This window comes from Salvia miltiorrhiza, chromosome 4, assembly GCF_028751815.1.
Source record: "Salvia miltiorrhiza cultivar Shanhuang (shh) chromosome 4, IMPLAD_Smil_shh, whole genome shotgun sequence".
Taxonomy (NCBI): domain Eukaryota; kingdom Viridiplantae; phylum Streptophyta; class Magnoliopsida; order Lamiales; family Lamiaceae; genus Salvia; species Salvia miltiorrhiza.
In genome coordinates this window covers 41037770-41054358 of record NC_080390.1, presented here as the reverse complement: position 1 = coordinate 41054358, position 16589 = coordinate 41037770, and the positions used below count along the sequence as shown (strand labels likewise).

The following is a 16589-nucleotide window of genomic DNA, read 5'->3' as shown; positions in this document are numbered from 1 at the left end:
TCGGGGCTAACCTACGGAAGGCCCGGTGTGAAATTTAAAATCAAACTCTTTTTTATAGCTAAAAATATATCAAAAATATAAAACAAATATATATATATATATATATATATATATATATATATATATATTACTGAGCGATAGTTTTTTTTTTAAATCGAATTACACAATATGCATGTAAAACTAAAACATTAATCACTTGAAAAGTGCTGCTCTAGCTCCTTGTAAATTTTGAAACAAATTCATTAATAATACTTTCATCATCAATTTCACATGCCACTTAATAAAGGAAAAGGTCCCCAAAGCAATAAAAATGTTAAATTGTAACTAAACAAAATCACTAATACTAACACTTTCATCATCAATTTCACACGCCACTTAATGAAGGAAAAGGGCCCCAAAGCAATAAAAATGTAAAATTATAACTCTCAAGAATCGAACCAACATCAACAAGATTCCAAATAACTTGAAGAGAGTATCTTTTCACTGAACTAGTTAATGAAGTTATTTATTTTTTAATTATTTAAGTATATATATAAATATATAGACCTATATATAATCGGAGGCCCTCGATTTTTCGGGGCCTTGTGCGATCGCGCACCCCGCACACCCTCAAAACCGCCACTGATTTTGCAGCCCAATCATGGTTGTGCGAGAATTCTAAATTAATTTACAACTTGTCAGTTGTCACATGTGGTTTTCCTCGCGCGACTTCAAAAATTAACTCATCCATGCATTCAATCAAGTCGGATTTCAATATATCGATTAGTCTCAGAAAAAGAAAAGAAATGATCGTGCAGTGGTGACTGGGATAAGTGTGCACCTTAATTTGGGACAGTTATAAATTAAAGTAGCAAATTAAGAGAGATCAGATTTGTTTATGTAATTAAAAATCTAATATAGCATGTCCTAGCGACTGATTTGTTGCGAACAAAAAAATTAAATTAAAAAATTATAATCTAAACTACTGACAACCACAAGAGTTAGTTGGATCGCCACTGACTTTCTTACACCCCTTCAAAATAGGAAAAATAAAAATAAATCTTCTTCTAGATGTGGTACGTGGTAATTAATGGTAAATGTTAAATAAAGAATTGTACCAAAAATAAAGAAATAAACAAAATGTAATTTCCCTGGAGTGAACTGCCAATAAATTCATCCAGCTTAACAGTTTCTCCAAAAATATCAAACTAATACATAAGCAAACAAATATGTACTCAAGATAACATGCATGAGATTTTTAATCTTTTGATAATAATTAATGGAACACAAATATCTCAATCAAAACCTTGTATCATTCATATGTATACGCACACTTCCTGAATTATACTAATAAATTCTAAATTTAATGAAGCAAATACATGCAATATTGCATGAATATTTATAATATATATATACACACATAATTACGATTAAAATTGAAAAGATATATGCATGCCTCAAGACAGTGATCGATGGTGTGACTCCCTGGCCCTCTAGTAAGGGCCCTTGTTCTTATCATAGTTTAAGACATAAATTTTTTGCAATGAAATTGACATCTCAATAAGATTTCAGATCTGTTGTTCAAGTCTGTTCATCTATAAATAGGATATCCATCTCTTTTTGAATCGTACATATAATCACTTAACCTTAGATTTCTGTGGTCAAATACTTTTGAGATAATTAATGGCTGTTTTTGCAACCAAGCATCTGCTTCTTGTGGCTTTTTTCTTGCTTTGCTTCATCTCAACCACTACCGATCAAGGTATCTACGTCACACATTTTTCTAATTAATAAAACTTAGGTTAATTTTCATGAATTAATTAATTCTTCCCCTTGTGTAGCAAGAAAGTTACATTCCCCAAGTCTTGCAAGTCTAGGAAACGACGACGTTGCAAGAGAAGAAGAGCTGCAAGAGTTGGCTATAATTGATTACACTCCAGCAAGAAAGAAGACTCCCATTCACAACTAGAGTACGTACTTGTTCCAATATTAATTTCATACAACTATACATAATTTGATATATAATTAGCTAGAGCGCTCTAAGCTTTGCTTGTGAGGTTCTCTTTCTATACTGAAGACTACTTAACAAAGAAAGAGAACATATATATATATATATAGCTAAGCTAGATTGGCATCTAGGGTTTGGAGGTGAAATCAGAATTCCAAAGGATTTGTTTATAATTCAGCTGTATAATGAAGCAGAAAACTTGAGCCTTTCGCTTCAGAAACATTGTAATTAAGTGGATGTGCCTATCATTCATGTAAAGCTTCTTAATTATATATACACTATTGTAATATTAATTGGTTATGTTTTCTTGTTATATTACCGAATTTTATGTCTTAGTTTAGATATAGCATACAACATTCTTGAACGGTATAAACTAGCTAGAACAAAAGTTCGAGGATTTGTGCGCGCGTGTACGTAATTTGCACAAGTTTTGTCTCTAGACACTGGAAATTGAAATTTCTTCCAATCTATATATAGCTACTAAATTTTTCCGAATGCATGATCTCTCTATATATATGTGACTAGACTAAGAGGGTGTTTGGCTAAGTTTATTTTAAAGAGCTTATAAGCTTGGAACTTATAAGATGTTTCAAGAACTTATAAGATATAGTTTTTTTTTTTTTTTTTTTTTTTGAGGGGTATAAGATATAGTCTCTTAAGAGCTTATAAGTTGTCAAAGTGTTTGGATATTAATTGAGCTTATAAAGCTAGAGAGAGAATTTTTAATTAGAGAGATAGAAAATTAAAAAGAAATACAATTATAATGATATATGATGAAAATAAAAAGTCATAGTTGAGTTATTTTTGTATAATAAGTGTTGCTTATAACTATAAGATAATGAGAAAATAAGTTTGTCACAGCCCGCAATCCCTAAGGATGGTTTAACCGGGGTTATGACTCGGGAAGGGGATTAAGAAGCGGGGAAAGAAAGGGGCATTTACTTAACAATCAAACATTTTACGAAAAGAGACATTTATTATATAACACTAGGATCATAACTGATCACTTGGGCAAATACAAGACGTTTGTTCGGGAAGGCCCGTCGAAGTGGATTACCCAACAAAAGAGTATCATACTTAAAATAAAACATTAGCATAATCAGAGTATCTTGCAGCGGAAATTCGTGTGAGTTATACATATGAAGATGTATACTCAAGGTTACATTACTGTTCTACGTCTCAAGGGTACATTATTATTTTATGTCAAAAGGTACATCCGCTCAACTCCACTCCATTCCATCACCCGCTCAACCTGCACATTAGGGAAAACAACATGCAGGGCTGAGTAAAAATACTCAGTGAACATATGCCGGAAATATAACATTTTATATCATTTATTGTACTGCCAACAGTAACACACAGGGTTTTACTTGAAGGACCTGTGCTTACTAAACATTTTCTTTCATTTCATAAAGTTGGATGCGCATCCCATTTTCAGTCTATATGATCCATATCTGTTCCTTTTACACGCCGGGAAGGAGGCCTCCTTCCACGGACGCCAAGACCGGTCGCAAGCGACACACAGTCTCCATGAGTGTACACGTTAACCCTTACTAGCAAACCTTCGTCTAGCGTAGGGTCCGAATTCGATTTCCTTTATAGTTGGCGAACCAACACAGATAGGATACATACATAAAACATAAACATTTTTGGCAGACAATCATTTCATAAACATTTCCTTTTCTTTCATAAGAACCATTCATCATTTAATCATTTCCATAAACATTTCATTTAATAAGAACCATTTACCATTTAAAATATCACAGTTATATCATGTCATTCATTTCATTTCGTATAAGAGGCCTGTATGCAGGGGATCTCTATATACGTGTTTTAAGAAAGCCCACCTCATTCCGTTCCCACTAGGGGCGTAGAGTTACCTCCTTCTTTAGCTTTCACTTCCCGTCTGGACCTTTATTGACGAAGAGTCGATAAGTTCGAGAAGAAAGTCGTGTAAGAAAGGAAGATAGGTCTCTAAACTAAACTATCTCCTTTAATGATTTTAGGGTTCTAGCATCCATATTAATCTTGTTTCGTCTCGTTCAAAACCTTAAACTCAAAGCATTTATCACATAACTAACATTTAGGTTCGAAACTATTTATTCGAATATCAACATGCGCATCAACCATAACTCATTCTACTCACGCCATCAAGTCAGATATTCCGTCATTTAATAACAAATCATATAATATTACATAAACAAATTATGTCATCATAGATCATTCTTTCTCATACTTAAAATAATTTAATCATTTTCAAATAATCCATATTAATAAGTCATTTGAAAAGAATTAATTTAAATAAGAATTTAACTCAAAATATTTTATTTTAAAGTCCATTTGTAAAAATACTTGAAATAAAAGAACTCCATTTAAATAATTAATTTAAAGGTCAATATATAATTAAATTAATCAAGCTCAATTTAAATTAATAATTAAGAGCTCAAATAATTTAAATAGATATAAGCCCAAATTAATTAGATAAATTAGATCCATTCAATTTTTTTATTAACCAAGAGCCCAAATATTTAAATTAAAATAGGCCCAAAACTTTTAAGTGAAATAAGCCCATCAGCTTTTATTTGTAAAGGGCCGAGCCCAAACATGTAAATCGAAGCCCATCTGTTAATTAAATAAGGGCCCACACACTTATTAAAATCGGCCCAAGTCTCGGCCCAACAGCAAGTAATAAAATTGGCCCAAGTCTCGGCCCAACAACAAGTAATAAAATTGGCCCAAGTCTCGGCCCAACAACAAGCCCAACAATTTAAATAAAAGCCCAAAGCCCACTTTTAATTCTAAACCTAAATAAAACACACACTAAACACACTCAAACACACACATTCAGCCAACACTCACCCTCTCATCTCTTTTTCTCGGACTCCCTCTGTCCGCCTGCCGTTCAACGCGGCCGCCACCGCCGCCGCCGGCGAGCGGCGCGGCTGCTGCCTCTCTCTCCTCCCCTGAACTCTCGTCCTCTCTCACCCTCTCGCCTCTATCTCTCTATCTCGGCTGATCCCTCAATCGCTCACCTCTCTCTCGGCCGCTGGACCCAAGCGCAGCAGACACCACCACCGCGGTGCGCCGCCATCGCCGGGCCGCCGCCTGCTCCCTCATTCTCGCGGCAGATCCGCCGCCGCGTCAAGACCACGGCGCCGTCGCTCATCTCGCCATCTCCATTTCCTTCTCTTCTATTTATCTCTCTACACGCCCTGACCCTCTCCCTCTCTTTCCTCGATCTGTCGGAACAGGACGCACGCCGCCGTCAAAACGGTGCGCCGCCGCTGCTGCCTCCGTCGTCCTCGCCGGTGGCTCACGGCCAGGAGCCGTCGACCGCCGACAACCAGGTATACCCCATCTCCCTATTCTCCTTTTTCTTCCCTCATCTTTTCCCCTTTTTTTTTAAATTAAAAACTGAAATCCTTCCTCTCTTTCTCTCTTGGCAGAACGGAACCACCGCGGCTCCGCCGCCGTCTCGCCATCGCCAGAGACGGCGAGCCACCGAGGCTGCCGCCTCCCTCTGATCTCGACTCACACACACACAGCAGGGTCAGCCCCCCCTTCAAAGGTTTCAAGCCTCAAATTCAGTCGAACACTTAGCACATAGGATTTGAGCAAAAATCAAATACTGTAAATTTCAGTTCATACGTTAATACATGTAAATTTTTCTTTTGGATCATTCTCGTTTGGTGGTTCTCTGATATATTGGATAAAAGGGGAATACCTTGAATAGGTGTGGTGGAAGATATTTATTTCTGCAGATTTTGTTTATCACTAAGATTAGAAACGTCAGTTGTGAAAAAAATAAATTGAAAGAGATGAATATCCTCATTCTATTACCTTAACTTGCTGTGTGAAATTGAGACTGCAGAATTTAGAAATGGTGAAGTGGTGAGGTTTGGGTGAAGAATGGTGTAGGTTATAAAAGAAAAATGGGGTGGCTTGGATGGATGAGGATCGTGGACTTCTTCAGCTGACAAGTATGAACACTTCAGCTAGCTTTGTATGACTGAAGAATTTCTTCAGCATGCGTAGTAAATTCTTCAGCATGCTTAGGATTCAGCATGCTTAGGATTATTCAAATTTAATCATTAAAATATCTAAGAAATTAATATATTAATTATATGGTTCCAAACTCATTTAAATACATTAAGACATATAAGCCTAATTCTTATTGAAGCATAAAATCCATTTGAGCTTGCTTCTAACATAATTTAAATTACTCATGGGCTTAAGTAAACAATCGATAAAAGATTCATATTTAACACTTCAGTGTTAAATTCTCCACAATAAATTAATGGACTCAAAATATGTTTTGAGTGCATCATCTATTGAAAATAAAAAAATAAATCATCACATATATAAATTATCAAATTCATATAAGTTCGTTTATCAAATTCATATAAGTTCGTATTTTATTAATGGATGCTGAACCCTAATTACCATAATCAATCCTTAAATCAGTAATTAAAAGTATATAATCCTTAATAAAAAGTCGGGTCATTACATACTATCCCCCTTAAAATAAATTTCGTCCCGAAATTTGTACCTCAGAAAATAACTCTGAGTACTTCACTTTCTTGTTAGACCGTAGTCTATTCTTGACCATGATATATTCATAGGTCCCTTACTATCGGTATCGACTTAGTCCTTAGTACCTGAACTTCCCGATCTAAGATAGATTTGGATCTTCCTTCGTAACTCAAATATTGACTAATAACAATGTTGTCCTTATGGATCATATGCTTTGAATCGTAAACATACTTCTCTATTTGCGACACATGGGATACATTACGCACATTCTCAAAGCTTAGCGCTAACGCTAACCAATAAGTTATTGGGCTCATCCTTTCTACAATCTCGTATGAGCCTATAAAACGGGGTTTAGGTTTACCCTTCACATTGAATCCAATGATTTCTCTTGATGGAGAAACTTTTATGGAAATTATCTCTCCACTTTCACATCATAGGTCAATTCGTCATTTGTCAACATATGACTCTGTCAATCATGACCCTCTTTTATTCACTATCAAATTTTAACGGATGATTTCAATCATCTAGTCATTTCATCTCAACAAAGTGGTGATCTATATTTCCTCGCGTATAACGCCTCATTTGGCAACCTATCGATAGTCGATTGATAACTGATATTATATATCTCACAATGAGTGGCAAAAACATGTTCTCAGCTTTCACCCCGGTTTAGCTCGGTCGTCTTCAACATACCTTATTAGTAATTTCTATGTCGTTTAAGCGGAACTATAATGACTAATATCTCTAAAGCATTCTTAAGGCAACTTAAACAGTTTGTAAGGAGACCAACCATTTCGAGCATGTAGGCAGACAGCCTAAAACGCCGTTATAAACTTTTATTCATTCTTCGACGGAATCTCGAGTCATGTGGGCATTGGCTACCCCCTTTCGTGACAACTTTTGCTTAAGTCTGAAGGATTCGAAAAATCCATCTCGACAAATCCATTAGTTCGTTAAGGGTTCGGTTTGTCCCAAACACGATATTAAGCTAGACTTTATGAGCTCAAAGACTCAAAGTAACAATATGATATGTTATAAAACCTTCACTTGCTAGCACGCAAGACATATTTCAACAAATGAGGTTACATCTCGTTTCATTCCTCCTAACTAGAATTTTTCTAGATCTTAATATATCTTAGTACTTCCTGGTGACAGTATATGGGTGCCATGGCTTTATCTTATTCTTAAGTTCATTGTCATGGAGATGCATATCTTCCCTTCAAAGAAGATAGCATTATCTGATTCGTCGTTGTAATTCTTGAAATTTCTTATCCTTATTCTTACTCGTAACTTCTCATCCTTCCTTCGTGCTCCTACCACAATTTTCCTCAAGCTGGGTGGTTTAATCACTTCTATCATCATCTTATCATATCTTAGACGAGGCCTTCCGGCTCACTATATCATCTACTACATTGGTCTTGTCCATGTGATGGTTAATACCAAAATCATAATTCTTTACGGGTTCAACCCATCCTCTTTGTCTCATCAGCTACTACAAATTCCTTATCAGGTTTTAGAATCTCTAGCACTACAATTCAAAATCATCAAAACTCTTTATCAGTAAACTATCATTTATACTCGACACCAATTGTTCGAGTGTCAGATACCAACATTTATGTGCGTTATTCATAACTCTCACACTCATTCCATTTAGACACATAATCGATATCAAACTCAAAATAATAAATTATATCTTAACCATTTATCATGCTCATAGTTCTCGATTAAATCTCGGACTTTGTAATTAAATACTAAATTCCAACTATAATTAATTAACATGTTTCTCTCATTTATTTATCTCATTTAAAATAATAAATCTAATCCATGCTAATTTCTCATACTTAGCCATTTTATATGCATTTCTCATGCAATTCAAAAAAAAACTCAATAACTTACTAATCATGCTCATCTCATAAATACTCAAATAATTCATATAGTCTTACTAACATAGCATTAACTCATATGCACTGCTAGTTCACTTACATGACTTCACATACTCCACATATCTCAACTTAATAAATCATCGAATAGTTAGAAAATTCGTATTTAATGGAAATAAATTCCAAAAATTTAAATACAAATATTTTTAATTATTCTAAACACATTGGCATGCTCAAAATAACTCAATTAAAATCGAGCATCGCTCGTCTCTGGCCTTATGACTCACGGCCTTCATCAAATTTGAACCTTGGTGTTCAAATTAATCTAAGTAAATTATACGTGCAATATTTAATAAATATAAACACATATATAAACTCAAATCATTCAATATGTTCCAGAAAATGCCACTTCCTTGAGCAAAACTCACACCTACTGATTTGGCATAAATTCGTTCACCCAATAGTACTTGTGTACATGGTCCCTAAATGTTCCTTATGTTCATCTTCATTCTTGGAGTCACTAAGACGAACTTATCCAGGTGAAGGTAGAATACTCTATCAATGATGCCCATAAATATATCTGGGCATTTGTTAGCCTGAATGGCACACCTACAAACTTGTAGTGGTCATAACCCATTCTAAAATTTGTCTTGAGTATACTTTCTTGTATGACTTTTAGCTAATGATACTCGATCCTAAAATCGATCTTGGAAAAACACACTTGCATCCTTGAGTTGGTCGAACAATTCATCTACCCTCGGTAAAGGATATTCATTCATGAGTATTAGTTTGTTCCACGCTCTATTGTCTGTGCGCCTTTTTAAAGTACCATACTTCTTCATAACATACAAAATATGCGCTCCTGATGGGAATGCACTAGACATGATCAAACTTAGGTCTAGTCATTTTCTGCAATTGGATCTTTAGGCTCTCCAACTCCTTTGGAGTCATCTTGTTCGATGCTGTTGATACACGTGTCGATCTTGGTACTAGGTCGATGGTAAATTCTACTTGTCTATTGGGTGGCAGTCTTGGTAAGTTCTCCGGATAATCATAATGGAATTCACGTATAACTTCTACGTCCTCGACTGTCCTTTCTGTTCTAGCTCCTCCGTTTAGATATACAAGGAAAACTTGGTAATGTTTCTTATTTATCACCTTCATGGCTTGTATGTATGAAATAACTGATATCCGCTCCTTATACTAATCTCGTGAAAACTTAAAGCGTCTATTCCTGGAGGTTTGAAGGAGATTTCTCATTCATTGCATAAATCATAGCATATAGTTCTCAGCTATCCAGTCCATTCTTAGGGTTACATCTACGTTCCATATTGGTATAACATCAAGTTATTCGCTACCACCTTAAGTGATCCTATATTCAATTATAGGTTCATATAACTACGTGTCACTATCGTTGTTCCTTCTATGGGTGAAAAGTTTTTCATGTCTTGACCACTTTGTTCAGTTTGAATTTGTGTCGGGTGATCCCCGAGCATAACTACCTTGGCGTCTAGAGTTTTGTTGAGCAATTCAAAGTACGTAAACTCACCGTGGTTGGCGAATGCCATTCTTATCTCATACTTTAGGCCAGGTCGAAACTTCTTCGGCATCTATTCATCGATGTCCACCTATTGTGGGGCATAACGGATATGTCGCAGCAAATCTGGTCGTACTTGGTCATAGACATCTTGTTTTGCTTGAGGTTGAACATTTTCGTTTCTCTCCTCCTATCGCAGATATAAAAAAAAATATATATGTAATATGTGTCCGTCTTATAATCTTACTAAGACAAGTTTGCTAACATTCTTGAGTCATTGCTTTTCTTTTGGCCTCCCACCAAAATCTGTAGATCTAGTCAACTGGAACGCAACACATGAAGTCTTTCTTGTGCGGTACAAAGAAAATCAAAGGTTTTCTTCATCATCTTAATCTAGAGTTTACCCTCAACTGGATTCTTGGTTTCATAGCTATAACAAGCTTTACTCGAGAAAAAGTTCATCCATCTTTCGTAATGGTTTATTTTTGTCCTCATCTCGTTTCTAGCTTCTCATCTACCAGACATTCTATTTTTCAAAAAAAAAAAAACGATCATCAATACATTCATTTTCTCATATCACATGTGTAATATTTTTTTTTTCCATGATTCCATCGTGAAATCAGCATAGACAAAATAACTCAAGTCCTTATTCTCAAACCTTACGGTTTGTACTATAAATTGTTAACAAAAGGAGTGGTCGATAATAATCAGAGGAGAAATACTAATCTCAACTAATTTAGACACAACTGAAGTCAATTAACCATGCTATAGTTTGGGTGACTTACTAAGTCAATATACTAACGCTTCTTAGTCGTATACATCAAAAGAATCTACTAGAACAACTCAAAAGTTGCAAAGGCTCAAATCTCAAATGATATTATAATAAAGTGTTGCGGAAAATTTGTTCAAGAGACTCAAATAAATAACCAGAGGGTTGAAGGGAGTAACTACCAGGTCGAACAAAATGACCTAGAGTGAGAACCCATCTGATTTTTAAACTGAAGTTGAAATACAGGGGTTTATAAACCCAAAAGACGTCTACTGAGATTTGGATCATGTGGACTGGCCAGGTCCAACATAATCACTTCCCAGTTACACGGGAAACATCATCCCGAACTTGGTAATTCTGGGTCTTCTAAACCCTCAAGATACTATATATAACAAAACTTCAGCTCGCAGTAAGCTAAAAGTTCAAACTTAGGATCATTTGTTCTAGACTCATATTCTGAACATTCAACATTCTTACATAAGTAGACATATTACAACATAGTAATGTAACAGTCAAACCATATTCTTTCTACAACTCATCATGAAACGAAGTCAATTTGATATTCTGTCATGTGTGAACTTTCGAACGTAGAGACTATGCTTAAAACCTTCGTGGTGTAACGTCCATCTTGAAGTTGTCTCATGCCACCTTTCGTTGACTTACTTTCAACGTGGCACGTATCCTTTCAGTCTATCTTTGAGTTTCAAAGAAACTACAGTCTCCCGAAGGAAACCAAAACATTCGTGATGTTCATTCATTTTCTGTTTCGTCATTCTCAAGCATCTAGGTTATAGGGATACCCTATAAATCCATCAATCTATGTTCTTTTGCAAATGTGATCATAAAACTTATAACAATCTACATTCCTTGAAAACGTGTTCATTATCATTCATTCCTCGAATCGTATTAACATAGTACGCATCAAATCTGTCATACCAACGTAAATCATTCAACATTCATTCATAGCATATCTTTCACAATCATGTTCTTGCAACAGTTTAAATCCATAACATAATTAAACATTGTAACTTCAGTTACCTTTTTCTTTGATTGAGCGTGATGCAATGGAGCGTTGAGCGGTGTCATAAGATTCATTTAAGTCAAATGACTCGATCTATACTTGGCTTTTGAAAGAAAATTCTTGGGCCAGAGCAAACGAACTGCTCTGATACCACTCTGTCACAGCCCGCAATCCCTAAGGATGGTTTAACCGGGGTTATGACTCGGGAAGGGGATTAAGAAGCGGGGAAAGAAAGGGGCATTTACTTAACAATCAAACATTTTACGAAAAGAGACATTTATTATATAACACTAGGATCATAACTGATCACTTGGGCAAATACAAGACGTTTGTTCGGGAAGGCCCGTCGAAGTGGATTACCCAACAAAAGAGTATCATACTTAAAATAAAACATTAGCATAATCAGAGTATCTTGCAGCGGAAATACGTGTGAGTTATACATATGAAGATGTATACTCAAGGTTACATTACTGTTCTACGTCTCAAGGGTACATTATTAGGCAAAGTGTTTCAATAATTTGCCAAACAATTGAAAATGAATAACCATAGGGTAGAAATGAATTGACTGAAAGGTCGAAGCAAAATGACCTAATAGTCTGACCCCATTTGGCTTTTCAGATGAAGGTTTAAAATATATAGGTTTAAAGACCCATATATGACGACTACTGAGATTTTGGCCATGTGGACTGGCCAGGTCCGACACAACTACTTCTCAGTCACTCGGAAATACTTTTCCGAACTTGGTAACTCTTGTTCATTTGCTGCAAGAGGTATACTTGGTCTAAAATCACCACTTTCTTCTTAACATCTTGAACATGTCCTTGACAATATTCTAGAGCTTCTCAAACTTAGAGTCTGCCTCCTAATTTAATGAAATCCCTAAACATCTTCTATAGGCGAAATGAGGTAGGCTCAACCTTACTCATCAATCTTCCACTACATGATCTTAAATATAGTACTTCTAGTACTTAGTGTTCCTTCACATAGCGCTTGAAATGCAACCATATAATTTGAAGCACTCTTCCGTGTCATTAAAAAAAAAACTTCTGAATCATCACGCCTTCAATAAGGAAATAGATTTTGCTCCTCTGAGCATCTTTACAGGGTATGCGTCACCATACGTAATCCTAAGTCATGGAATGACCTTAGTCAACGCTCTCACTCCGGCTACTAAACTAAATGCCTAATCCAAGACATTCTAACTGAGGCGATGTCCTTGATAGGTTAAGGTATGTATATTTATCTTGAGTATATCCTTAGGGTCTCATTAGAATCTTAATTCATTTGTTTCAGCATTGATCCACTGTCGGCGCTTCTAGCTATTATTAAACTCTGAACCATCTTCGAGAACTTCTCTCGTCTTACACACTTGCGTAAACTTTTATGATCAATCATAATGGTTGGTAATTGCTAGTACCCATATCACATCTCTTCTTTCCAATTTGTAGTAGGTGATCGTAATCAATAGGGATTCTCAGTCATGTCCTCATCTATTGCGATAGGTACTGTAAGTAGAATGGTTCCGAATATCTGAAACTATAAGCTGATAGCTTTAATCGTAATATTATAACACTATATAACAAGCATTTTGACCCCTCGTAAGTCTAACTCTGAAGTTCATTGATGAATCATGAAAGTTATCCTCAAGCCATAGCTAGTGATAATCGAGGCTAAAAGTGAGTCTCAACTTATTAGGGATTAGCTAACTGATTACATAAGTCACACTCATCGCTATAAGCAATATCATACTTAAACTATCATCGAGTAAGGCAATAGTCGATTAGGTGTTCCGTCTCGCGTGAACAACCAGAATGAAAAACTATGTCTGCGTCAGTGATTCGTGCGTGGCACTCCGCTTGCACTGCTTTCATTGGATTCTCTTCCTCTTTCTTAGCTCTTCACCATGGCTATAGTGAAATATAACTGAGTTTCTAGCTTCTATTGTTCTTCTCGTAACAGTGATCATGCATTTTTAACGCATCTAAGTTCATTGAGATATCTAATCAATCAATAAAGCATAAAACTTGAATGTAAGCATCAGTACATTCATATAGAACATGAACTTCTCAATGTTTTAAAATCATTACCACCTTCTTTCTTGCTGAGCATGACGATGTGATGAAGTGATGAGCTTTGGTTGACTGACTCATATATACTAGTGATCATACTAGAAAAATTGGTTAACTCTAGGGTTCAGAGCAAATAAACCTGCTTTGATACCACTCTGTCACGACCGGCCCTAATTAAGGATAATTAAGCCAGGGAAACCGTGACTAATGGAGGGAGATTAGAAGTGGGGTAGAAATGGGATAATCAAACAAGGAAGGATCGCATTTCATCATTTAACAAAAGGGATATTTATAATATAACAGAGGTTTAGTCGTATAGACTCAAATAACTAATAAGTTCAGATAACTCTGACTTAGCCAAAATAACATAAAACTTCTGAGTACGCAGCGGAATAAGGTTCTGATTACATGTATGAAGACATGTAACCCTAGAGTTTTTTTTTTCATAGCATATAATATTGCGACAAAAGAGGATTCCACTCGTCACTTCATCACCATCGTCTACTGCTCAACCTGCACATTTAGAAATACATGCAGGGCTGAGTACAAAGGTACTCAGTGGGCACATATGCCTACTATGAAATATAACATGCTTCGTAAAGATTTAAATTGTCATGCCATCATAAACAGTACAACAAGGGGTTTTTCGCTAAAAAGGCCCAAGCTTACTAAATTCAGTTGTGATTCTTAAAGTTCGACTGCAGTCTAAGTTCTCTTGTAATCTATCATATCTGGAACTGTGTGCCGGAGAGGTGGCCACCTCTCACGGTCACTTGACCGGCCAACCCGCTAGATGACTCACGGTCACTGGTGTACACTAGCCCTGGCAGGATAGCTATCAACTGCTCAAGACCCGAATTCGATTACATGATAAAAGTAACATCAGATAGATATCATACTGAAATTGAGACATTTTATGGCAAGACAATATTTGAAATAACTTCAATTAATTTAGTCATGAAATAACTTGCTTGAACGTAACATTTAAACTCATTTGATATATATGAAAGTAATGCCCACCTGATAGCAAAGCTTTGCTACAGATTAGTGACTCCTTGACGAGCTCTTATTCTTGCGCTCGACCTTTAATCCGAGAAAATAACGTAAGACTTTAGATCGAGAGAAAATTCTCAATTAAATGAGAATGCGTAATTTAACTATGCATGAACTATTATTCTGAGATAATAATCAGGGAATTTCTATTGTTAATCCAGATTATCGGATTTAAATAAAAGCTAAGTCTCGTCTCATGAAGCCGGATAATTAACAAAAATTAATCCGTTCTCTTCGGGGTGTTCTAATCCGTCAATTAAATAAACCCCGCTCCTCGTAGTCAAAAGAAAATAAATAAATACTTCAGCTTATTCGATTTATAACCTCATAATTAATCGGCTTAATAAATAGGAATAAGTAATGTTATAAGATTAAATAATTAAAAGGCTCAACATAAGGCAGCCTAATAATTAATTAAATAAAAGTGGGCTTGAATAATTAACATGAGAGACCCAATTAAATAATTCATCGGCTCAAGTAATTAAATAAATCTTGGCCCAATAAGAATAAATAACTCGGCCCATCCATAATAAACTTCAGCTCATTTAAAACAAGAATTCAGCCCAATTTAAAATATAGCTACAGCCCAAAGTGGTCATCAATCCCACCCCACTTTTACAATTTGGGCCCAAATGAAGTCTCCTTCCTCAAATCTCGGTTTCTCTCTCTCTCAAAATGTCTCTGCGCCCTCTCTCTCTCCACGCGAGTCCTGCCGCCGCCGTCTCCGGCTGTTTCAGCCGCCATCGATCCGGCGCCCTTCTTTCACGTCGGCCACCCTTCTCCTTCCACGTTCTCTCTTCTCACAGCGCCTTTCAAATCTATGAAGGAAACCCAAAAAGGGAAGCCCCAAATTTTATTTCCTCCTCTGCCTGAACCCGCCGCCGCCGCTGCTGAGGAACCGGCGAGTGGCCGTCGTTCTAAGCTTCATGTTCGGTTGAGGGCGCCGCCCCTCTCATCCGATTCACCTTCCTCAGTCTCGACGAAGCAACCCAACCGAGCCCTAGGTTCCTTCGGCTCAAGCGACATCGCCGCCACTGCCTGGGCTCGATCGCGCTTCAGAAATTCCGGCGGAGTCAACGCCGCTCTTCGGCTTTGCCTGAAAACTGGCGTCCCTCCTCCCACTTCACAGATGCGAGGTAGAAAGGAGGTGAGCCCTAATTTCCTGAATCAGAAATCGCCTCCGCCGCCGTCACCGGGAAACCAGCGAGCGAGGTCGCTTCTGTCGCCATTCTGAGGTCCGACGAGGTCGGCTCCCTCCGTAGCTGTCGGTGCTGGGTGAAGGCACCGCGAACCGCTGTCGTTGCTCTTCCGGGCGATGGTGAGGCAGACGCAATTTCAGGATACACAACTCAAAAGAATTGAGCCCTAGCTTCTCTTTCCACAAGGCGTCGCCGCTCTGTGATTCGGCGAGAGCCTCACCGTCGTCGTCGCCGGGTTCTCCCCTGATCTCGCCCGACAAGCAGCATAGCTCTGCCTCCGCCGATGCTCCTCGGTTCGGCGAAACAGGGCAGCCTCCCCTCCTTAATGAAAGCTAAGTTCATTCTTAATACTCTATTGTGAACGAAACTCAAAGTTTGTTGTAAACCCAGTTCATAATTCTATTGAGCTCTAGCATTTCTATAATTCGATTATGCAGTGGGTAAAACTAGCCATAATAGTTTGTTTATCATGCTTAAGTGTAGAGCATGTATGATGGAAAAGTAGTATATGGAGCTCAATGAATACCTTGAATGCTTTGTG

At 36.9% G+C, this 16589-nt stretch overlaps 3 long non-coding RNA genes across 3 annotated transcripts; 2 read left to right on the top strand and 1 right to left on the bottom strand.

Moving 5' to 3' along the window:
* Positions 1-1552: 1552 nt before the first annotated feature.
* LOC131021687 (uncharacterized) lies at positions 1553-2300 on the top strand. The gene is made up of 2 exons (XR_009101037.1): positions 1553-1741; positions 1821-2300. It is a non-coding gene; the product is annotated as an uncharacterized LOC131021687 (long non-coding RNA).
* An 813-nt stretch (positions 2301-3113) lies between these two features.
* LOC131021686 (uncharacterized) lies at positions 3114-6001 on the bottom strand. The gene is made up of 4 exons (XR_009101036.1): positions 5828-6001; positions 5712-5742; positions 3835-3899; positions 3114-3239 (listed from the first exon to the last, which is right to left on the bottom strand). It is a non-coding gene; the product is annotated as an uncharacterized LOC131021686 (long non-coding RNA).
* Positions 5255-5761, top strand: LOC131021685 (uncharacterized). The gene is made up of 2 exons (XR_009101035.1): positions 5255-5334; positions 5434-5761. It is a non-coding gene; the product is annotated as an uncharacterized LOC131021685 (long non-coding RNA).
* Positions 6002-16589: the final 10588 nt, after the last annotated feature.